Source organism: Rhinolophus ferrumequinum, chromosome 25 (assembly GCF_004115265.2).
Source record: "Rhinolophus ferrumequinum isolate MPI-CBG mRhiFer1 chromosome 25, mRhiFer1_v1.p, whole genome shotgun sequence".
NCBI lineage: Eukaryota > Metazoa > Chordata > Mammalia > Chiroptera > Rhinolophidae > Rhinolophus > Rhinolophus ferrumequinum.
The window spans coordinates 1458076-1483745 of NC_046308.1; positions in this window are offsets into that span (position 1 = coordinate 1458076).

Below are 25670 nucleotides of genomic sequence, written 5' to 3' on the forward strand. Positions count from 1 at the left end.
AGCGAGACATCTTTCTTGTTTCTGCAGAAGAAACGTGTCATGGTTGGGACACTGTGGTTTGCATGGGACCAAAGATCCAAGAGATCTTCTCAAATCAATCTGTACGTGCTTTGACAGGCCAATGAATATCCAGTTCCAGGAAATGGCTAAACTTACTTTTAAACGTATGTGGACGTCTACCTAAACTTATGTCCACAGATAACTAAGAAAGAAAGGAAAAAAAGGTGGTGGGCGGGGGGTGGGGGGAGAGGCTGGACAGGGAAAGAAGGAGGGAGGGGAAGACTGAGATGCCTGGCAAGGGGACATATTAAAGCATCAATCGCAACAGGATGCAGGTAAATCCTGGCCGGTTTCTCCCCCAGCCTCGTCAGACCACCTTCTCGAGCTGGTTTCGACTTGGGGTTGGGAGAGAGGCTATGGCAGCCCCCTAAGTCCGGCCCCGCCCAGGTGTCTTTGAGGTGGTTCTTGGTTTTCTTAAAGTCATAAATTAAAAACAAGAAAAAAACAAAACCAGTTTCTTCCTTAACGTTAAAGGTTTATTTAATGAATCTTACTAGTTTCCATGTGAATCTATCACACTTTAACATTTTGTTTTAAGTAAACATTTGAAACTCTATTGAGTAAATTGCATCAAGCGTTTTCAGCAGCATGTGGGAACAGAATAATCTCATCTTTCAAAACGACTTTACTTTTCTGACTGTTTAACACACTTTCCCAAGTGCTTAAATGGCTCTTAAAAGTGGAATGAATCTTAAGGTCTCTAAAACATCCCAAATCACATAACTGGGTTTAAGTGTATGTTTTCTTGTACTTTTCAACTGAAAATCACAAGCCCCAAATCACAACTCACTCAGAAGTTTGCAGTTGGAATCACGTCTCATCGTGAGAGAATCTGGACCAAATAGAGGGTTGTTCTTATACTTCACACAGATGTAATATCATGGTTTCATCAATTCCATATTTAGCTCTAAATTTTCCTAAGATTAAAAAAAAAAAACCCTCCATGCCACGGAAACAGTTATAACATCCCAAATGAATTTGGACGTATCTTTTCATCCGGCTGAGTCACGAAATTTGGAGCTGCCGGTGTGCAGATGGCTTTTCCACGAGTAGGAGAGAGGAAGAGGGACAGTTTATAGAACCACTATGCCACTGGGGGCTCCAAGGTCGTGCCTTGCAAGTGGGGTGCCTTGTTCCCCCTTTCCATGAGGCAAGTAATCACATCACACACATCAGGTTCTGGTCTGATCCAAGCACCAACCACCCGGAGGGCTATTCTCATTGGTCTGAATGGGCCGGTGAACGAACCAGCCTGATGAATTCGGGAAATCTCCCAGCAGTGCCGTTCTCTGGGGCCAGGGGGTGGCAGCATGTGTTCTGGGCCTGTCACCCCTCCACAGGTACCTGTCTCTGCCGTCTTTCCCCAGCCCCTCCCTTTGTCTGGACCTTGAAGTGACCTGGTCCTTCAAGACCCCACTCCCCCTGCTCTCCTTGGTTTCCTCTCTCCTAACTACGCCGCCCCCAGCCCCAGCCCTGAGCAGCTCATATCAGAGTCTGAAGAGCCAAAGACACGAGGACGCTTTGTCAGTCTAGAACGTGCTGACGATGGTTTTGTTTCTGACCGATGTCCATCCAGCCCCCGGTGCCATGCAAAGGAAGACCGGTGTTTCTGTTGTGAACATCTCCGGCGTGCATGCCTCACCCTTGATCCAGACTGCAGACAGCGCCAAGTTGTTCTGCTTATTAATTTTCAGGTCGTTTGCACCATGTGTGTCCTAAGGAGCCAATGGCGCGATGAGGCGCATGGTGACGGCTCCCTTGATGGGCCAGTTTGGCTGGGCCGTGTGCTCAGTGTTCGGTCAAACACGAGTCTAGACGTGCAGCTGTTTTGTAGGTGTTGTTCACGCTCACAGTCTTCGACTGTAAGCAAAGAGGTCAGCCGCCATCGTGTGGGTGGGCCTCGCCCCGTCAGGTGAAGGCCGAGAGAGCCCACGCTGAGGTTTCCCGGAGCACAGGAATTCGGCCTCCAGGCTGGAGCAGAAATCCTGCCTGAGCCCCAGCCTGCAGGACGCCCTGTGGAGTATGGGGCTGTCGGCCTCCACAGTTACGGAGCCAAATCCATACACTACGCCTCTCCCTATCTCTCCATATATATGTGTGTGTGTCCTGTATATAACATATGTGTTATATCCTATGTAATACATTATTATATGGTACATTGTACAACACATATTATTTTAACATATACACGTGCCCTCTACTGTCCGTTCTCTCCCCTCTGCACCTGGTGATTTGCTCTCCCGACAGCCCTGCGTTTCTCTCGCACCCAACCCGTGACTCCGACTGGTCCAGACCCACCGCGAGGCTGCTTAAGGTTCATTCGCCTCATCTCGCTTCCTTTCCTTAGAAACGTAAACTGTTGGCTGGCGGCCTAAGTGTTTTGGAAGGAGGTGAGCACTGGTTTGCAGCACATTTCTGCAAAGCCCTATTTATCTCATGCAGATGCAGGAAGTTACATTTTGATGATGGGAGGATGTGTGAGCCGATCTCCGTCCCGAAAATGAAGCATCGTTACCTCAAGAAAGGGGTCTGATTGGGCATCTTTGGAAGTCAAACGCTGCTGCCGCATTATCTGAAACCCGCTGTGCCAGAGGGCGGGGCCACCAAGGCCCAGCAGCCCAGACAGACGGCGGCTTTCTGCCCCAGGGTGTGCGGGGTTCACCCGCCTTCACAATAAATCCACAGTCAGCAGCCTGCAGAGGGGGTGCGGGGCGTGATGGGGGCTGAGTGCACAGCAGGGGGAGCCTGGTGCCCAGGTTATGGCCACTGTCCCCAGCCCAGAGGTGGAATGGTGGCAGTGCTTGGAGAAGCTGTCCTCGTGCGCCTGTGGGGGGGTGGGGTACACGTCCCCTTGGACCTCTCTCTGTCCACCGTTGTGTGATTCATGGCACTTCCAGTTTCCAGTGCAGAAACCCCATCAAGCTGATGGGTAGGCTAATGACACACATAACTGAACATGTCCGGGGTTAATGAGTAGCGGCCAAGCTGCCCAGACGGGTCAGAAGTCTCTCTGGTTCTCTCGGCCCCGTTTTCCTCTGCAGGCCTCAGTCTAGGGCCAGTCCCCGCACACGTGGCCAGGAGGGTGGAAATGCTCAGGGGACAAGCCTGGCAATGTGCTTGTTTCCGGAGCCCGGGACATCTCTATCCAAATCACACTGTTAGCTCAGGGCGCTGCTTTCTGGGGACCCCAGGGCTGCACCCTCATGCATCAAGTGGGACCCTAATTAGGACCACAGGTAATTGTCGTCCCAACAGAAGACTTCTGAGAGGCACAGGGGCACAGGAGACGATGGGTGTCAGCTGGGACCCCCTTGGACAAATGGGGGCATCTGGACGTCCTGATGATGACAGCACCTGACTCACAGATTGCGGTGAGGGCGAGATGAAGGCCCACACACAGGCTCAGCGGACTGCTGCGAGCAACAGAGCGCTCAAAGTGCAGGAGCAACGTGTGTCTGAGCCCGGCGAGTTGGGGCGGGTCTCCTGCGAAGGCACCCCGCACGGCTTCAGTGGCTGATGGCACGGTGTCTGGAATTCTTATATGCCCGAGAGCATTTTCAGTCCCAAAGCACATCTAGAAACAATGCCCCGGTGTAGCTTGTGGGGACATAGTCCCAGAGAGCGTTTTCCAGGCTCTCGACCTCACGTGGAAAGGTGCTCACTCGGGTAGTAAGTGGCCTTCAGCTGTGACTAGTTGGCCGTCAGCTGTAACCAGTTAGCCACTTGGCCCCTGATATAACTGTAGTAGCTGTGGTGGTTTGTTGGTTGGTTAGCAGGCAGAGAAGCAGACGGCGGATTGCAGATCATGCGGCTCCTGCTTCCTGTGTCCCCAACCCAGCCGCCAGCGAGAATCCCCTACCTGTGGCTCCGTGGGTGTTCCTTTTTGGCCTCACCATGTCCTGCGTTCTTGTGCGGGGAGCGGGATCAGAGACCCTACAGGACATAGCTACTTGGTTTCAGTTCCTAGTCTTCTCTAAAATCTATCCCCTGGCCTGGCCATGGGGTAGTCAGCCTGGGACTTGGCCCAGAAGGTTCCGACGGGATGTGAGGTGCCGACGGGATGTGAGGTGACTGTGCAGCCCCAGAACCCTCACCGGCATTTGCAAGCGGCAGCTGTGGACCCTCCTGAAGCTGCAGGACGGCAGCACATGCAGCTCTGCGGGTGCATTGGGGCCACTCGGAGGTCAGGGGCTCCTCCGCCGTCGCGGCCCCTCCTGAGACGGTGACCGGCCGAGCGGGTTCTCACTTGTCTCGCTGTCTGGGTTGTGCTGGAGCGTCCAGCAATTTCCGTAACCCCCTGAGCTTGGCTCCTTTATAATGTCTGTAAGAAAAAAATCTTTAGGTTGATTGTTGTCAGGCCGTTCGCGTGGGACTAAAAAGAGCTTCCTCAGCTTTTCAAAAGAGCAGAGCAAAGGGGCTACCAACTCCCTGAAACACTGTCCTGAAAAGCATGTGAGTATCTCTCCTGAAACAAACTGTTTTAAGGCGGTGGGCCGGGTGTCCCCAGGGCCTTACCCCACTTTCCTGGCTAATTCTACTTCCATTTTGTAGTTCTCAGCTTATAGGCCTGTCCTTCGTGCCCGTGTCACCCACCAGAAATGTGCCTGCCCGCTTAGAAGGCTCCAGCCCCTGTGATCGGTCTGGCAGGGCCCCAGCCCCTCTTGTCACTGTTTTGTCCCCAATGTTTCCCGTAATGTGTACACATATTACAGCTTTATAAAGAGATGTCGGCCGCATGAGCGAGCAGCGTTGGCCAAACCAAGCCTGACACCGTGGGTGGGAGAAGTAGCCCGAGAAGTAGCCGCCACCCCGGGCATCTGGCAGCTCTGATAGGGAGAAAGAAAGGGGACAGAGATGGCTCCTGATAGGAAGCCAGCACCGCCTGCCCCAGAGGGGCACACGCTACTGGTGCCATCGACACCTCACCCCACCACCCCGGCACTCCTCTGACAGCAGCCGCGGCGGGGGGTGGGGGCAGCTCTGTGCAGGCTCAGCCCCACTGTGTGCTGCTGGCACCCCACCCAGCTGAGGTATCTGCCTCCTGGTTCCACTTGGTGTCCTTCCACGACCGGCTGAAGAAGCCAGCTGTGATGCATCCAGACCACGGAATGCAACTCAGCTCTAAGAATGGACTGGGGATATCCTCCCCCCAATAAATCTCAAGTGCCTTGTGCTGAGTGAAAGTGCCAGCCTGAACAAATGCTACATCCTGTGTGATTCCATCCGTACAACATTCTGGAAGAAAGGAAGTGTATAGGAACATTACATAATTCTGAGTTTTCCCAGAGCTGGAGAGTGACGGATTTAAACAGCAGCACGAGGAAACTGTGGACCCGATGGGACGCTCATGTTTGGTTTCTCGTCCTTGTTACTCGATTGCGGGCATTTGTCAGACTCTTAGACGTGAACCCAATAAGTGTGGTTTCTGCTGTCTATAAATTTTAAAACGAATAAAAGGTAAAAATATATGAAAAGTATTTCCATTTTCTGAATGGAAACACTTTTTACCAGAGGACACATCTCGCCTGCTCAACAGGGTGGTAAATGTGTTTCCCCGCAGACGAGGCTGAAGATGTGGGAGGCTGAATCCTGTCATCTGAACCGGGTTGAGTCAGAGGTCAGAGCACCAGGGGTTGCACGGTGGCCACCTGCACTAACCCACCGTTTCGTGGGCATTGGTCAGAAGGCAGAGGCCAGTAAGGGACATTCTGTTCACCAGGAATGATGGAGCAGTGTTTAGACCCCAAAATCCCGGCTCTCGTCTTGTCCCCACCCTTGACTTGTCCTGTGTCATCGCTTGGTTGACCACGTGGGTAGCCCGCAAAGAGGAGAGCTTACTGTCTAAGGGAACTAGATCTCACCAGACCAGGGAGGTGAGAAGAGGGGTGCGGCGGGGGCTCAGAGAAGCCAGGACTAGGGCTTGAATCCTGCAGAGCAGATTTATGTTCGTGTCGCTTTTCCTTGTGCCTGATTTGTGAGCCACGCGTCAGCTGTGTTTGTCACTCTTTCTGCATTTCCAATTTCCCCACGTGGATATCAACTGTTTCTATGATTAATACCTTGAGACTTGAGTTATTCTAAGACACAGGAACCGGATTTCCTTCCCCTAAGTATAAAATTTTGTGGGAAGAGAGTTTTTGCCTAGCCTCGTCCAGATACCATGGATGTTGGATCCCGTAAGAGCAGACCCACTCCCACGTAAGGCAACTGCAAGGGCAGAGAGGCAAGAGGAAGTTTCCAGAAGAAGGAGATTACTGATCCTAGGGAGGATTGTTAGTAGACAAACATATACCCAGACAACCCCTCTGGAGGTGGACTGTTCAGTGGAGGGCTGCTCAGAGTGAGTAGCCGTCATTCGGTTTTCCAGCATCCATTTCCTCATCTCGAGGCAAGAGACAATTGACTTACCCATCTCCTCCCTCACCCCGTTCCTGTGCATCAGGTGGAGCTGACCCCACCCCCCTGTTCCAGGGGTGGTCACGTGACTCAGATCTGGTCAATCAGAACTTCGCCCCTCAGTCTGGTGATTGGTTCAGGGATAAGCATGTAATCCGTGAGAACCAAAGGCATTGAATGACATTATTTTGGTTTGGTTTGGGGTTTTTATTTCGGGGATTGTTAAAAAGAAACTCACATCATGAAACTCCTCCCCACCTGCCATGTATGTCCCTTTAGACTTGACCTGAATGGCTTTTGGTTTTGAGTTGCTGGCTGCCATCTTGCCACAGGCGGACTCTTAAGTGGAAGCCCGTATGGGGACAGGAGAACTGTCAGACATGGAGGGACAGAATCCTACTGACGGTGCCGGAGCTCCTGGACCAAGGGGCCCGTGGAGCCAAACTGTCCATCGAGGTTTCAATTCATTAACGCTGAAAGGAGTTTGAGCTATTGTCAGATACTGCACTTCAATACTGCTAACAGTGATTCAATATTAATAAGAGAGAGAGACTTAGAATTCACCTTCCATGTATCGAGCATCTGCTGTGTGCCCAGCTCTATGCATAACTTATTGCACTGAATCCACACATTACTCACGTGTACTGTTTTATTTTACCTTTCAATGCACGAGGGAATAGGGCCTGGAGAAGTCAGTTTCATACATGTTCTCAGCCTCCAATTTTGCCCCCATCCAAACAGCTCTGCCACGAGTATTTGCTATTTCCAGTCCACATGAGCCCTGACTTTTTTCTTCCTTTTGAGATATCTTTCAGGAAATGCCTCCTTTTCACTACGCAGAAAGAACCAGGCGTTGGAGAATAAAATGTGTGTGGGAGGGTTGGTGGTGGGACCTGATCCTTCTCCAGTCGATTTGAATACGTCCATCTGTGTCCTGGGCGTGGTTTCCACTAAGTATTAAAACGGTATGCAAAGGAGGACTGTTGGGCAATCCATTCCTTCTCAAAGTCCAGAGATGTTCTCTCGATCAAGCCTGTAGGTACTACCGACACAATTGCCATCGCTGTGTCTCTAGATGCAGCCAGAAAAGAAGCAGGAAGAGAACCATTTTTCTCTTCCCACCTTATCGTCTCCACACTCCCTCCCCTTGGCAGAACCTAACAGGAAGTGGCTGTATGGAAGCCTGGTCATGTAGTTGTCAGACTCCTGGCCCCTACTATGTGCAGCAGAGCAGAAAGGTGGGAACGGGGCTGAGACCAAGAGGGCAAACCCCCTCCATCCTATGCTACCCGTGCCTCACTTTTCTCCTTGCTCATTTCTCATTGTTAGCTCTCAGATTAGATTTTTCAGAGAGGGTTTTTAGGAACCAGAGACCCCAAAAAGTTCTCTTATTAAATAGTCCTAAATCAATCTGTGCTTCTACTTCTTCACACTCACCATTCCTAATGTTTGTCGTTTTGGTCATTTACGTATTCCCTCTAGTTTAATTTAATGAAAGAAAATGTTGACGAGAACAGGCCAACCTCTTTCAGAAAGGGAAAAAAGAGAGTTTCAGGTCAATAAAAATAAATCACAGTTTTCTTCGGACTCAGCACAGTCTCCTTGAACATTTTATGCCAGTTATCTATCAATTCAAGTGAAGTTTTACGAATCTTGACACACCATGTGGTTCATGTGTTTTACTGAACGCGACATTATCGACGTTGCAGTGTTTTAGACGTGGAGGGCTAAATGCACATTGATGATTAGGATTGTTCAGAGGGATAGAGGAACGCAGACTAATTCAGGGTCCTACGAAAGACTGTGGCTGGTTTTTCAGCTAGAATTCTGGTGCAGAGACATTGGGTAGAGCTTTGGCGAATCGAGGAAAATATATAAACAGGGTGAGTTCAGGAAAATGGTCATTCGAGGAGCTGGTGTGGAAATCGCGGTGGGGTTCTCCTAGGCAGAAAGAACAAAAGTGATGGGAGAGGGTTAGGAAACAACCTAGTTCAGGTGTTCTGAACCCGGGCAATGCCTGAGGGCCACTGAAAAAGACTTTTGAAACCAGAAATGAAAACTTTCCATCCCTGGTGATTCTAATTTGTTACTTTTAGGGTAACATCTGGAATCTAATTTTCAAGAAAAATTTTCTCTCTGGCAAATTAAAAAAAATCTAAATCAAATAATTTTGAAACATAGGGGTAGCAAACCCACATATCTGCAAGAACAGCTCAGGCAATATAAATTAAGCTGGCCATCCTTAGGCAATAGGGAGTGGTGAGGGCTGTGGTACATTAGAAAGAGTGTGTCTTCTAATGCAAGCACAGATTTCTCAGTTGTAGCCAGTTGTTGCCACGTGGAAGAGCCCAGGGTGGCTCCATCTTCCAATTTTCAAGAGAAGCTCGGACTTTTATGGCCCATTTCAGCCCGGATCCCAGGAGCAGACTTGCCTACAAGGGGCCTCTTCTAGGTTCATAAGTGGTCATAGTCTAAAGTGTGCCTGATCTGACCCCACGAGGAGCCAGGAGCTCACCAAGAACAGCGCTTGCCATGGTTTCAGGATTCCAGCTCCAATATGGGACTATCACACGTGCAGGAAAAGCCTTTCTGACACGCACACATGGGTTTCCTTATATGTTTTTTAAAAAGTAGGAAACTTGTACATTTCTATGGGTACCTGTACTTCTCTTAACACAGCCCTTTTTGTTGGATGGTTTCTAGAAGCAAAATGTTAAGATCCAACAGAACTGCCAGACTCTGTCTGTCTAAACGCCAGCAGTGACAAATGGCTGGTGTGGGTCCGTGGTAGTCACAGCGCATCTGTCAAACTCCATTGTGCTTTTATAATGGCTGACCATGCTTATCTTTTGGAGGAACAGTGCAATCGTTTTTGCCTCTGAATTATGAAAAGTGACCACTTTTCTCCCGTGGATTGTCATCTATGGCGTGACACACACGGGCACATGGCTGACTAATTTTACAAAATAAGAAGAAAAGACCAAACACGCCGCACTGCTGTCTTCTAGGCTTCCTTCCTCTGAGGACTGCCTGTTCGTCACAGTGAGACGCACGCAAGAGGCCAGGCTGGGTGCAGTCCAGGCAGGGAGGTGGCAGCCATTTCTATTTGGAGCAGAGCTGGTACCTGGACAGCACTTGGAAAGACTGAGATTCCCATGTGCCGACCAGACGTTGAGCCCTGTCTTCAAGTTGCTGACTGTCCTGCTCTGTGATTTTGATGACTTCCTCTGATTTTGCATCAGTGATGAAAATCGATGGTTTACAATTTTTTTCTGGAGACTTTGAGATCATGAATCCATTCAAAATGGGAGTTTGTGGCCAATAATTGGCATAGCAATAACAAAGACAATAAGATAGTTAAGTTTCCCCTAAATGTTCTGTCTCCCTCCCCGTGGGAAGATTTTCCCATCCTTCCACCACTGACGGTGGGAATGATCATCCAGCTTTGTTAGCCCGATGAAATCTGAGCAAAGTGATGGTGCCTCCTCCACGGAGAGAGTCTCAGAACTGTGTGGGGCGTCCGCCCTACTCTCGTCGTCCTCAGAGGCTGCTCCTTTGGTCTGGATCCTGCAGTGAAGAGCAGTGGAGAAGAGCTGCAGCAGACTCGTGAGGGGCATGTAAGCTAAGGAGGATCGAATATTTGCTCATCAGGTTTGGGTGTTATCTGATAGGGCAGCATAACGGAGCGGACGCTGACTGGTACAGACTCCCGCCGCTGTCACTCTCCAGGCGTGCTTTCCAACACCACAAATAACCAGACAGGTTGGACAGGTGACAGCCTCTCTTCCTCGTTGTTGGCTCTGACTCACATTTGAGGAACTGACGTGCCCTTCTTCTCTGTTTTTTTTTTTTTCCTTTTTTCTTCTCTCTCTCTCTCTTGCCCTTGGGACCTATATGTAGTCTGAGGAGACGGAAGAAGGTGAGATGAACTCTCCAGTATTGTTTATTGTTCTTTTGTCCAGCAACTAACTTCAGTTTGAAAGTCAAAAACTAAGAAATATACATATATATATATATATATATATCTTAAAATTAGTATGCATTATTTTTGCGATTATTTTCTAGATCAAATTTTAGTTTTGTGTTATAAGACACAAATAAATTCTAGCAGATAGCTAAACAAACATATTTGTTTAAATGGTCCATCCTAGGATCTTTAGCATTAATGTACGTAGCTAGAATTTCGATCATTTCAGTCCTTCTGGCTGGAGGACATGGCGTCTGTCTTGTAATGTGTTGCTTAGTTCAGCTTTAACGGATGGAACCAGACAGACTTTGTGTTGCCACCTTTCTCATTCACCTTCCGGACATGGGCACCTTCACCCTCATCCTCACCTGCCCAGTCTTCAGAGGGGACGCCTGGAATTCATCTTCCTCCAGGAAACACAAGTCTACAAGCAGGTTTTTCTCCGACATCTTCGCCTTCCACTCAAAACCCACCCTGCCCCGATGAGGAACAGGAACGTTTGTTCTTCTTCGCAGCTACGGTTACTGCTGCTGTCCCTGAGAACATCACTTTTGTCATTTAAAAAGTTCCCCACATTAACCTTTAAAAGAAGAAGAAGAAGAAAACTAAGACTATGTCTCTATTATTTTCTTCTCTTGTAACAACTCCACTCCACCCAAGGTGATGGATGACTTATTCTCACTGCCTACAAACGTGAAAGTCACAAGATCAGCAAGAAAAAAAAAAATCAAAATATCACCCTGCAACACCGACAACTGCCAGCGATGTTGTCTACTCTTCATACAATGCAGCCCAGCTGGTGAGACCAGGAAATATATGTTTTGCTTCCCTGAAATATCTTGAAGCTAATGCTGCCTTAGAACAGAAATCAGTAGCCTATGCCTGTTTTTGTAAATCAAGTTTTATTGGAAGGCAGTCATGTGCATTTGTTTACCTCATGCCTAGGCTGCGCTAGTGCTACAAGGGCCATACTGAGTGGCTGTGGCTGAGACCGTATGTCTGTGAAGCCAAAGCATTTATTTTCTGGCCTTTTACAGAAAAAGGTTCCTGACTCCTGCCTCAGAAGAAATTTTGCTGGTGTTGTGTTCTCTACCTGAGACAGAGTCCAGCCCCTAAGTGTCACACACACTACAGCACCCTGTCCCGAAAGTCAGCTGGCCCCCATTAGGCTATGGTTTGCCACCAGTCATCCCAAATTTCAAAACTTCTCCATCACCTGTGCAACAAATAAGCTGGAGCGATGAGGCCAGGGTAGCCATTTACTGGTTTATCAGGACCGTCAGGGAGAAAATGCTGGAGGGTTCTGCGCTCTCGGGAGCTTTAAGATTTCTGCAGAGCTTTTAATCATCATTTGGGAGACCTTCACTCGGCTCTCTGTGAGGTCCCTCCTAATAGTCTTTTCTCAAAAGGATGATTAAAGTAAAGATATTGTGTTTGCAAGAAAACTGCTACCTCAGCAACTTAGTCTTTAGTGGCAAAAGGGAAAGGGGACAGGAGAGGCAGTGGGATGCGAGCCACCTTTGTCAATGTTAACTGAAGTCATTCTCTCCCCCAAGGTGGCCGCCTCTACCTCCCCTTCATGCAACATGCGTGTTCATACCACTCCCCCACGTTTGGGGTGGAGTGGAGCCTCAGCATCTTGGCTTTCTGTGTGTTAAAGTGAAGAGGCTTTACCATCTTTACCTGTCAATGAAATCCTAGGACCCAAGGCAAGAAAATAGGGAAGAAAAACATGCCTGTGTGTGTATGTGACGCCAGAGGGCACAATTGAGTCTTTTCATCTTATTCCTGTTTTATGGAATTTTTTATCCTGATAAATAACATTTTCAGCTGGAGCTGAAGATCTGGACAGGGTACCGTGGGGAGTACTATTCTCTGCTCTATGACATCTAGGATGTCACCTGCAAAGACTTAAGTCTCGGTACTGAAGTTATCTGAAGGCGCATTCGTGGTCACGTCTGGTGTCTGGGATGGAAGCACCTGAAGCCTGGGGCAGCTGACGGAAGCATCTACACGTGGCTGCCACACAACACGGTGGCCATGCGTCATTGACTTCCCACGTGGGCTCAAGTCTCCACACAGTGAGTATTTCAATGAGTCACCTTTTGTGACACCCATAGTGTAGTTATACAGTCTCGCTTCCACTGTACGGTCAGAAGCCCAGCTGAATCCAAAGGGACAGGAGTAGATGCCACCTCCATGTTGGAGTGACAAGGACATTTTGTCCTTGTGGGAAGGACACGCCATGGTTACAGCCATCTTTGGAAAACAGTCTGCCGTGTCTTGTATGTAAGACCTAACAATGCCTTGCAGCTTTGCTTTTCTAATTGCCACGTTTCCTATTTCCCATCCTCTTCTTACCTTTTCAGGGAGGACCATTTTCCTTATTCCTCTGAAAAAACAGCATCATCTTTCCACAAGCTCCCCTTGCCTCCCGTGTCGGCTCCCCCTTCTCTCAGGCACACAACCCCTTTAGGAAGCTCTGTCAAGTTCTGAATAGGTGAGGCTTTTCATTGATCGTTTTCACCTCTGTCTGCTTTCACATAACCGATGATGAAGGAGTCTTGGTTATCAGTCGAGTCTGAAGCATCTCAAGGTGACCTGACCCCTGAAGTAACTGTTAATCCCCCAACTCTGATACAGTGAACTATGTTAACGTATGTATCCAATAGACAGTCTCCCCCCAGTGCAGTCACTCTGCCCTCCCCCACCCTTTCTTGCAAGGTCCCACCCTGGATAACTGGCAGCCACCAAACTGTCCAAAGTGGTTTTGCTATTAGCAGCCAGTGAGTTTTCCTGCAGGCAGACTTCTTAATAGGTTTCAAGATGCTGGGTGCAAACACATAATAAACTCCAACCACATCTCTTCCCACTGATGAGTAATAAGAGTTCCCATGCATTCCTCCCCAAAGAGTCAGTGTTCTGGACTAGACAGCAGATGTGTGATTAACAGAAACAGCACTGCAGCCACCTACTGGTGACCCCCTCAGGAGGGGGCTACTGGGCCATGCTCAACACAACTGTGTGTACCTACTGTGTGTGTACCTACTGTATGTGCCTTTGTCGAATGGCATTTCAGCTCGTTGACTTCATGGAGTCCCCTGGCCCCGCCATTAACGTGCATATACTGGAGACTTTTCAAAAACAAAGAGCGAAATTCCACAGTCATCACAGTTTGTGAAGTGCTTTGCGTGGGCTTTGTCCACACGAGTACAATTTCAAAGTGACCCTCCTCAGAAAGGTGGGGCCTTGGTGGGAGAAGTAAGCTCGTTGCTTCAGGAGTTCTCTCAAAATAAAGAGAGGTTTGGCCAATGGCACAGAGAAAGTATCTGTCTTTTGTGTCCTGGATGTGACAAAGTATAGGAATAGTTGCAGAGATGTTGGTGCTAATGAAATAGAAATGAGATTAATCTGAACTGAAATGAGACTCTCAAAGATGAAAGTGAAACTTATTTGTTTGAACTTAAAAACGTATTCAATCATTCAGTCAGTCTTAGTGTATTGGAAGACAGGGGACTCTCCAAGCAGAGTTGAAATTTTCCAGTAACTAGAAGCTGGTTGATCACTAAATTCTGATATGTATGTTTCTGTTGTGTGAAGGTCAGTCCCATGTCCACTATTTCCATTACAATATTTGTAGGTAAGTTTCCCCACACGATTTCAGGTTGGGTTTGGACTGTCACCTTCTTCCCTCCAAAGGAAATAAACATAAATTGAGTTTCTATCTTTGAAGTTACGTTTCTCTTTAGAGTGTGGTTTCCCTAAAAACACAAAGAAAAAAGAAACTGAAAAAGAAATGAGGTAAGGCTTTTTTTTTTTCCTTTTTGTTTGTCTTTTCCTCCTGTTCTGCAGCCAAGACCGTTCGGGACCTCTTCCCACCATCCCCAAACTTTTAAGTGCAATCCCTGGGAAATCCTCAATGATGGACATCCTTCATTCTGCCTTCTGGGACTCCAGGCTTCCTTTTCTTAATAGTAGTGGGTCCGATCCTGACACCAATCTTAAGGTGTGCTTTCCCACACCACTGAGCAATTTTCCGAGGCCACCTGGTGTCCTACAATTCAACACAGTTCAGACACGATCTACCTGGAGGTGGCGTCAGATCTCAGATGTGAAGGGCTCAGCCCCCCAAGCCTGTCCCCACTTCAGATGCCAGTCACACGTCCAGGTTGTCACGTGTCTTCTGACCGACAGGCTCCCACGACCTGCTTCACGGTGGGATTAATTTGCTAGAGTGGCCCAGAGAACTCAGAGAAACACGTTACGCACCAGGTCACAGGTTTATTATAAACATACATGACTCAGGGACAGCCAGATGGAAGGGATGCGCGGCGCATGGCCCCGCAGGCACCCCCAGCCCTTGTTTGATGGACACCATCTGAGGCACTTACAAGGTGCTGCTTGGGTTCCAGTCACCGAGAGAAACGCCTTCCCCACGTCACACACACCCGTACACACCAGCTCTGCAAATGTCAGGATATTCCAAGAAGAGAAAAGTGACGCCGTGTTTCACGCTGTCCGTCCAGCGACACGTTTCTGCCCCTCCCCCTTTTGATTCACTTCTAAAATTTATCTTTGAGGTCTTCTCGGGGTCTTTAGCTCAGTGAAGGGACGGGGTGCTGCCTCATTTCTGTCCAGATCCCTCCTCAGCCCCTCTGGACACTGGGGGCCGGGTGCTCCCCTGAGACCACACTGGCTGTGGGGGGTCAGCCTCCTTCCTGGCCCTCCTCTCACCCCCACTGAGTGTGGGGAGGTGGGCCTGGTCTGTCTGACAAGCACCATTGTCCAGGCCACCGCCTGGCCTTCCTGACGCATCTCTGACGTGTCCCTAGCACAGGCACCTGGTGACAGCAGGTAAGGCTGGAAGTGGGGGGGTCCCCACTCAGCCTGTGCCAGTAGGGGTGGGAGTGAGGCCACAGGTGGTTCTGTGGCCCATGGCTGGAGGTTTTTGTGTCTTGAGAAGCGGCCTCCTTCCTGTTCCTTTGGCTAAAGAGAGCAGACCTTCTGGGTTCTTCCCGCCTGCGCCCTCTGCTGTTGCTGGGTGCCAGCTTCTTAGTGCGCAGTCTGGAATACATGAGGCAAAAACAAACGATCCTCCTGTGAACCCTGAGTGTGAGGTCTGCCGTCTTCTCTTGACCAAGCAGCGGCTTCTGCTGTTGTTTTACCTGTAACGGCCATGGATTCCGGCTGTCCCAGGCAGGAGCAGTAGGACATCTAAGCCACCTTTCTGGAAGTCTAGAATCCTACCACTCAGAAAGCACCAGGCGGTCTGACCCTTCCCCTCAGGCTTTGCCACGTCCACGCCCCCTGGCCTCAGGGCTGTTATGTCATAATCATGGTACCTTCGCTTTCCTCCTGCCTTCTGACTCACTTTGTGTAACTCAGAAAACACTAAAGCATGGTCTAAGCATGCCCTAGTGGACTTGAAACCATCTCATTCGTTTCCCAAACCTTCGGTCCCAATCTCTCCTCCCAAATTACCTGCCTATGGGAGGCCAATCTAACTCCTGCCTTATTTATTTATTTATTTTTTAAGTCTGCTGGTGCCGGTGTTTGGAATTAGAATTCCACAGGCACAGAGAGGAGACGCTCCGCCTCTCCCAGATCTCAGAGGAGTCGCTGCGAATTTTAGAAACAGCTGCCGTGGCGTTTCTGGTGCCTGTGACTGTGATGGAACGCCTCCAGCCACAGAATTTGTTCGAAGCCTTTTTTATTTCACAAGGTTTATTTTAAAAGCCAAATGTGTTCCTTTGTTGTGTGCTTCTATTTGCTTCTTCAGAAAACTCTGACACTGGCATTATCCTGGCAGGGAGGGGACGTCCACTGTGTCTCCTAGCTGGACGCACCCCTGGGAAACCTGTGGAGTGAGCCGTGGCTTTCGATCTGGTCAAGGTTTGCTCATGGAGGTTGCACCAGTCAGAGGCCTAGAAGGACACAGGTGCATGACGTAGGTGTTGAGGAGCCTGGAGGAGAGGCCCTGGAGAAGCCATCGGTGTACGGGGTGGTGCAGGGCTTTGGGACCGCAGACACCGGGGTGCATCAGAGACAAGGGAGGAAGTGGTGCCGGGACCCAGGGGCTGTGACTCCCGAGAGGCCACCTGGCCGCACCTGTGGCCTTGGGCAGAGGACACAGATGACCTGTGGTGGCCCCGGCCAGCAGGGAGGGAAGGATCTGTGGGCACAGGTGCCCGGCATCCACTGCCCCCACCCTCTGAGTACCATTGGTCAGAACTAACAGGAACCCAGAGGCCACGGGAGCCTCTGTAAGGCTGCAGAGCCGAGCATGGAGAGTGGACCTGGAGGGGCAGAGACCATGTCCAGAGTGGGGTTATGAAGGAAGAGGCCCCCGTGATGGCCCCCAGGGTCTGGACGTCACGCAGGCCCTGCCCTGGTGGCAGCACGCTCAGGTCCGCTGGGTACAGTGGCCAGAGGTCCTTGGCCCGCCCGCAGAGAGACAGACGGGCCGCGATCTTCATAAAAATAACCTATATCCATTGTTTTTGGAAGGTGCACAATATAAAGCGGAAAATGAAAATCCCTCTCATTCCACTAGCTGAGATAGGGAGCGCTTATTTTTATAGATTTTCTGGGATTGGGGTGTTTGGTGCCTACTTGCATCTCCACGGGATAACTGCCACCTTCAAGATGTCACATCCATCTTTCTGTGGCTTTAGTAATTTCCCAGGTTTGAGTAGCAGAAGAGTTTGGGGATGGGGAAGGGATGTGCCCCCCACCCTGCCTGCAGCCTTGCTTCTTCCCGGACAGATAGGAGCTCACTCCGCCTGAAGCTCCTCCTTTTCTAGTTAGATAATCCGGTCCCCTCCTTCACATTGTCCAGCCGTAATATCTTAGGCGTTTATTGTTTGTTTGTTTTACATTGCTCATTACTTGAAGCATTTTATTCTGGAATCTTCCATATAGTCTGTAGCTACTAAATCATTTCCCATCCCTGCCTACGAGAACACAAGGAGAGTTAAGACAATGTCTCTTCCCCTAGAAGCTGCTCAGACGTGACTCGGGGCCAATGACATTTCCTTCGATAACTTGTCAAAGCAGACTTCCGCGGGTGAGGAGATAGCTTAGTGTCCCAGGGTTGCCGTCACAAATTACCACCAGCTGGGTGATCGAAAATAAGGGACATGCATTCACTCACAGTTCTGGAGGCTGGACAGTCAAAATTCAGGTGTCTGGAGGGCCGGGCTCCCTCCCAAGACGCCAGAGGAGAATGCGTCCTTTCCTCTCCGAGCTCCTGGTGGCCGCCATAATCCACGGCGTGTCTAGGTTTGCGGTGGCGTCACTCCTGTCTCACCGGGCCGTTTACCGTCTCTTGTGTCTGGACCTGGCTCCAAATGTCTCCTTCTTACAAGAACAATTGTTATTGGATTAAGGCCTACTCTAACACAGTATGACCTCATCTTAGCTAGAGTGCATCTGCAGAGACCTTATGTCCAAATACGACCCCATTTACAGGTTTAGGGGTTCATATCTATACATATATTCTGGGGGACACAATTCAACTGGCAGCAGGGGAGGTGAACTCTGTGACGCTGTCTTCCTTGGGACCTAGGGTTTGGCAACACGTTTCTAATTGTTCAAGGTGACACCTCAAAACCTGCCCTTTGGGGGAAGAGCAGGCTGTGTCCGGTTCTGCCTTAGGGGCAGCAAAGGGTCAGGTTTGGAAGTGACATGGCTTTTCCTGCAGGTGGTGCTTCTCAGAGCTCGGCCCCTCTGGCTTCCCCTCTCGTTCCTCTGACTCTGCCTTTGATCCGTGAGTCCAAAAGCTCACTCTTCCCTGATCCAGAGGATCTTTCAAACACGCTGAGGTTCCACAAAGAACGCAGCATTTGAGTCCATCAGAAACTGCTGTCAGGTCTTTCTTCAAAATCGGCCTGGGCACTGCCCACATCCCAGCAGGCCCAGAGCCACCTCTCTCTCCTCTCCTGAAGCTTTTCATAGCTGCCATTTCCCTCCTTTTATAGTTTTCAAAGGTTCTAATAATTCTGTTTTTATTTTTTTTACATGTTTTCCCGCTTGTTCCTGCACCCTTTATCTTCCGCAGCAGCTGGGGTGACGCAGTTACAGTGGCACGCAGGTCCGAGCATCCTTCTGAAAGCTCCCCAGTGGCTTGTCATCTCCTGCAGAACCAACGGCAATTTGGCCTCCCAAAGGACGTTTGGCAATGTCTGAAGCTGTTTTTGTCACAAGCGAGGAGAGATGTTACGGGGACACAGGGGATAGAAGAAGGGGTGCTGCTAAATGTCTTGCCATACCCGTCCCCTCAGATTTCTGTATAGTGTCTCCTGCATCCAACTTCAGGACTTTGCTTGAATGCTGTCTTCTCAATAAGACCTCCCTGACCACATCTCAACACCCCCACCCCCCTTTCCAACATAGTTTTCTACATAACACATGTCGCCTTCTAACATACTGTGACATCTTTTTATTAAAGTCACTTCCTTCCTCTTAGAAGATAAGTTCCACGGGATGCCGATTTCTGTCTGCTTTGTACACTGCCACTTCCCTTGTGTGCAGACCGGGGCTGGGTACATGTAAGCACTCAGGCACTTTTCCTTGGGTGGATAGAATACATTTTTAAGCAGAGTAGTTTGGCACCTCTGTCTCCACTTCTTATTTCTAGAATAAAATCTGAGCTTCACTTTCCTCTGTCTAAAAAGACCCGGTTAAGTGTTACCCTCAAACCTAATAAGGAAACGATATATTTCATAGATGAATTGTGCCTGCATGGACCCATGGAGCAAATAGGAAAAACTATCAGTCTTCTTTCAAAGGACATTTTCTTTTTGCGTCTTCATTGTACGTTTTCAGAGAATGAAATAACATAGGCAATCCTGAGTGCCTGGCTTGTGGAAGCCACTAACTTCACCTTTCACTGGTTCTTGTCCAGGAATGCAATGTCTCCTCAGAAAGCTCGGAACACAGGTATTCCAGTGGCTGGGGCCGAGTTCTTTTATAAATAAGGAGAGGCTTATGCTTTTCTTTTTCTTTGAACGTTTGATGATTCATCTTCCTGAGGACCTTCCACTTCCGTGCTTCTGTCTGATCAGCGCAAGACACCAGCCACACATCTTTAGAGAGAGTTAATGATACGTCAGCGACCCTGTTTTATTTCACCACTGTGGAGCTCTCTTCCAGTTTCTAGAAAAATGCAGACATGGATACATTGCAAAGATGCTGGGGTTCCACTTCTTTCTGGCTCATCCATTCTCAGCATAATCTATATTTCAAACAGTAATTGATTGTTCCCCTGAAAAAAGTTCAATGTCTGAGATCAGTTATCTCCCAGTGAATAGAGTACAAGTTCGGAGCCAACTTAACCTTTCCATTACCCGCCATCCAGCCAAGGCAATTAAGAAGCTTCTTACAGATTAAAGTTGAGCTTGCAATAACTGCATAGATGTCATTCCAACCTTCCTTACCGTGACGTCACCGTAGTGCTCGGCTTTCTATTGTGTGGGTATGGACCCCAGCCCGTTCTCCCAGCAGTCAGTGCAGGGCAGGCTGGAGTCTAAGGGGAGCTCAGCACTGGAGCGTCCCGTTCAGACAAAGAAATAGCAGGAGGAACCAGGCTCCCTTGGTGTTTGGCCAAAATCACGGTGAGAATGAAAACTGAGCAGGGCCGGTCGGGTCGTCTGTGCTGCTTGCAGCCCTGCTGCCCACGCCAAGTAGTCCTCAGGGCTGGATCTGTCCCCAACATGGGTCGAGGTGCTCATTTGCTCAGTCTGTGCTGGGCTCCCAGGTCTGCCTGAGAAGCATCCACCCTGGGATCGAGATTTTTAAATAACTGCGTGAAAACATTTCACACCTCCTTTCACTCCCCAGCACCCCCTGACACCAGGCCAAGCCTGTGGGAAACCACATAGAGGGAGAACCGGCGTGGACCTTGTTTCACGAGGGCACGGTCCCAGCGGGAGGCAGAGACTCACCACCAACCACAAAACAAATGTCTATTTGCAACATGTTTTTCAAATCCATGCTGAGTCTGAAACCCATTGGATGGCAATCAACATTTTAAAAACACTCGTAAATGGGATGGAGAATAGAATAAAACACAAGGCATCAGTGTATCATTTACAATAAAGGCAAGAGACAATTCCTGTATCTGTCAGGATAGGCTGGGGGATGCTGGGTAACAAACACTCCCCAAATCTCAGTAGCTTAGAAAACAGTCATGTCTTGTTCACGCTGCTTGTCCTCAACTCGCCAGCACGGTCTGCTGTCCCCATGTTTGTCACTCAGGGCCCAGGCTAACAGAGCAGCTACCATGTTGAGAGTTGCCAGTTACCATGCCTGAGGAAAAACAGGACTTCAGGGCCACCACTGCACTTCTGTTGGTCACCACAGAGCGATTTGGGACCCCTCTGAACACAGGGAGGCCAGCCGGCAGTGCGGCCACGTGCCTGAGCGGCAAGACGGAACACAGAGTCCTGGCGGTTACTGTAACATGCATCTCTTCCACAAAGTTCTTAAAATGTCATGGCCATTACTCTAGGCCATTTGATTTGAATCTGAAGGCTTATATCCAGAGAAGCAATGCGGAGGCGTCTTTGATAATGACCCCGCACCTCCCATCCTGCCCTTTGGGTCGACCCTACCCAGGGGACCCACCCTCTTGGCATCAAATTATCCTCCACTTCATGCTGGTGGACAACTCTGGGATCCATTATCTTCCTTCTGTCATTGCTACGACGGACAGCCAGTGGGCTGCTCTGTGCCGGACGGTGTGTGAGTGGCTGTCCTTTGGTGGGGACCCCACTCAGAGCTGTCATCACCCCTGCAGCTTTTATTCATTTGCTTCCGTCTTTGGGTCTGCGTCCATCATGCTCTTTCTCCTCTCAGCTTCCTTTTCCTCCCCCAAGATGTTTCCCCCGCCCCTTTCTTCCTGTGGCAGTTTCTTCGGGTGGCCTCTGATACTCACACCCTTGTCGCACCCTTGGGACGTGCGACATGCTTCTAACCAAGAGAAGATGGAAAGCTGACAGGATGTACACGGTTCTATTATACAATATTGCAACACCTGTCCTGCTGGGATTCTGCTCTTGGCTGGATAAAGCAAGTGACCAGTTTGGACGCAAACAAAGGGCCGAGGGCAGCCTGAGGACCTTCTGCCGACAATGAGAGTGAGCTTGGAAGAAGACCCCTCCCTCACTCAGATGAGACTTCAGCCCCTCGTGACACAGAGATTCCATTCAGACACACCTTACTGCTTCACAGGAACTGTGAACTAAGAAAACCAAGTTCACAGTCATTTGTTACAAAGCAATTGATATACTCACTTTGTCTTTTAAAGGAGGAAAATCCGTAGCCCCTGAAACACTTTGTGGCTATGCATTATGTGTGACATTTCTCTGCTGTGGTGGCTCTGTCACCTCCCTCGGCACTGCCCTTTGTCCATCGAATTCGTGTGTTCCCATCTCGAGGTGTTGAAATAATTACCAGACACTGATACAGTCCCTTCCTGTCAGGGATTAATATGTAGCCACCTTCTGCTGACGCTGCATTTCTCAGGAATCATTTATTTCACATGAAGCCACTGGATAATTTGCAGGCCACCTCCACTTTAAAGAATGTTTCAAGCAGCCGCTGTCATCTGTGAAATAAGTTTGTTTTTTATACATGAACCATGTTGTAAATCAATGAGCCCGACTCTTAAGTACACCGGGGTAATTTATGGATGTTATGTAAGGTAGCAAAGTCCTGTCTCTGTCTCAGGATGAAATATGACCCACCTGGAGGGCAAAGCATGTCCCTCAGGCACCATGGTGCACACGCTGTCTGATAGCATCTGTGCTGCCCTCGGAACGCCGAGGGCGGGGGTGGCTGTCGGCACATCAGTGTTTCTCCTGCACTTATATTGTTCTTTGGTCAACGCTGGGCTGGTGGGAGTCAGGGGCAGCACAGAGGCTGGAGTCCTCACTCTGGCCCTTGGATGCATAAGTTGCATGTAGTGTGACGATCCAGCTTTCCTGCAGAGAAGACGCCAGCATCTGTCACTTCAGATCAGAGCAGAAGTTTGTTGAACTAGACATTTCCCATTTGTCCCTCTAGATCTTTCACTGCTCTATGCCTTGGAAGGCTAAATGTCATCAACGGTATCACTGGTTTAACGGTCCTTTGCCTGGATCTGGCCAATGGGACACATTGGCAGAGGGCAGAGGGCAGAGGGTGGAGGGCAGAGGGCGGAGGGCGGAGGGCGGGGGAGGCGGGGTGTGTGTTTTACTGGCTCTTTTTCTGCAAGGTCTCTGCTGGTTGTCCGCACCCCTGCACTGGCTCTCCCAGGCCCCTTTCCCTGCAGGGTGGCACCAGGCTGGTGCCCTGTTTTGTCTGGTCCCTGTAACTCTGCCTCTGCTTTTGTTAATGAACTTTTGCCAACTCTTCTCAATTGCCCCTCCGGAGTGGACCGTCTGGTGGACACACGGTCATCCCGAGAGCTGCCCAGACCTATGCGCACGGTGGGGACAGCCCTTCTGACGTATCACTTCATAGACATCTTTTCCTTTCTCCCTCCCTCTTAATCAGAAAGTCGGCTCTCCATTCAGTGTCTCAGGACTTGATGGGGAAGGGAGCAGAAACAGCCTGGGAGACGCTTGGATCTGCTCCAAATCGATAGCCCTAGGTGGGCGGAGGACCTGGGGACCTGGACGATCTCATTCAGAGGCAGGTGGGGTCACAGAGGGGTCACGGAGGGGCTTCTCCACAGGCTGAGGGCAGTGTGGGCATCCTGGCATTGGTGTGAAGAGGTAGAGACCCCGGAAAAGAAGAATATATGCCTAGGAAAGTGGTTCCCCGGCAGACATGGGCAGACTTTTGAAAGACAGCCATGTGCCAAGGATGGAGCTGGAGGGAACGCTCACCAACTCAGCACTCATCCCAGAGACGCAAGGACAAAGGACAGCCCATCTGGGCACTATGGACCTGCCCCAGGAATCTTGACACCAAGCAGGATATAGGAGGACACGCCCGCCTCCCCCCCTACACACCCAGGATAAGGATAACTAGCACGTACTGAGCGCTTATCATGCGCCAGACATCAGGTGCCTTACATGTGTTAAGGAGCTTACTCTTCCCAAATCTGTGAGGGCTTTACAGGTGGGGAAACTGAGGCACAGAAAGGTCAAGGAACTTTTCCAAGGTTACATAGTGAGTAAACGGCAGAGCCAGGGTTCAAACCCAGGTTGCCTAGGTATCCTCACTGTCACTCATAACGACTGACATTCAAGATCCTTTGCCAAAGTGGATAAACCTAGTTATGCAAAAGGAAGCTGCCTCTTTTGCACATGGGTGTCCAGTGACGTCCACGGTCAGATGCCCAGGAACACTTCCTGCAATCCCTGCTGACTGCCATTGATGTCATTCATGTCATGGACGTTTGGGTCTGCAGAGAGAAAGGATAAGATTTAAAATTTGCGGGGCAGCTGGTTAGCTCAGTTGGTTAGAGCGCGGTGCTCTTAACAACAAGGTTGCTGGTTCGATCCCCACATGGGCCACTGTGAGCTGTGCCCTCCACAACTAGATTGAAACAGCTACTTGACTTGGAGCTGATGGGTCCTGGAAAAACACACTTAAATAAATAAAAGTTAAAAAAAAGATTTAAGATTTGCTGGTATTTTGGAAAGCTGTAGCATCCAGAAGCTGGAGGAGATGCTACAAAGTCACCCTGTCTGGTGCACTGCCTCTAGATAAAGGTTGGTGATCCTCCAGTTCCTCATAGACGCAGAGTCCCCTTCAGGACCTCATCTCAGTTAGTTCCTGGAATCTTTCTGAGTGACTCTCCCATCGTTAGCTGAGCTCAGCACCCTTTCCTGACCTTGTAATCTGAAGCCCTCCCCGAGTCCATCTCCGTCAGGACCGCTCGCCTGTTTCTGCATGGCACTCACCACCCTGAAATTGTCTGGTACGTGCATTGTCTTTTTCAAATTAGACTTGTTGGGGTGACATCCATTAATAAGATTACACAGGTGTTAAGTGTACAATTCTATAACACATCATCTGTATATCGCATTGTGTGCTCACCACCTGAAGTCTAGTCTCCTTGTGGCATTGGCCGCCTGGTCCTCTGTCTGGGACGGAAGCTCCATGAGACCAGGTGCCACATCTGTCTCATTTGTGTGCCATTCCCGACACCCAGAGCAGTGCCAGGCAGGTGGCAGGAAACAGATGTAAATGTGTTGAATGAACGACTCATCCTTGTCACTGAGAATCGCCAAATGAATCATAGACACACAGCCTCTCAAAATTGGGAAAGATTTTAAACTTGTTCCAGTCCAATTTCCTACCCAACACATGACTCCAAATTTCCATCTATTACAGAATCATGTCCACGAGTCTTTTTCTGACTTTAATTTCAGGACCTTTAAAAAAAATACTTTCTTTCGTGGGCAAAGAAGCAGCTGCTGCTGCATCACATAAACCGAAGCTTCTTGATGACTCCTCGTTTGGACTCTAAATGTGTATCATTTGGAAACAACTTGCGAAGACGGTCAATTTTACAAATAACTGTTTGGGGGAGTGAATGGCAAAAATCCTGCAAACAGTAAGTTCCTTTGATTTTGAAAGTCAGCATTTTTTGAAATGAAATGTTGGCCTTTGCTCAGACCATCTTCACGCCTTCCCCATGCCCACCAGCCCCCTGTAACATGCAAACCCTGTGTTCACGGATCATGTTTCAGTTTTTAAAACTTGCTGTTTGAGCAAATGACAATAAATGTTAAAAGGATTTGTTAGTCTCACATGTCGGTGAGTGTCCTGGAAACAGGTGTCTTTTACACTGCTCGTAGAAACATGAGTTAGAATTTTAACAGTATACACCAATTCCACGTCTCAGCGATTTCCACTAGAGAAGTTCCCCCCTCCACACAGGGGATGTTTATTTAAGGGTAGGCTAAGTTGTTTCCAGAGGGACACTGGAAACAACTTAAAACGTCCATTAGTAGGGACGTGTAGTTTACAAAAATGAGATAAACCTACTTGAAATGATGTATAAATATGTCCATGATAATATTGCTGAATAAAAACGTTGCATAAGTTTATCAATCATTTTGTTGACTTCTCGTGAAAACTCTACTGATACACACAACACACATACAGCCCCCAGGTCCCTGCTCCGACGCGTGTATGTAAAGTCACAGAAAAAGGTACGAGCAGACACAAGCCACACAAGGCTCCCTGGTGATTTCTGGGAAGAGGGAAGTAACCTGGGTTGGAGGGAGCAGTAGCTGATGAGAACTTC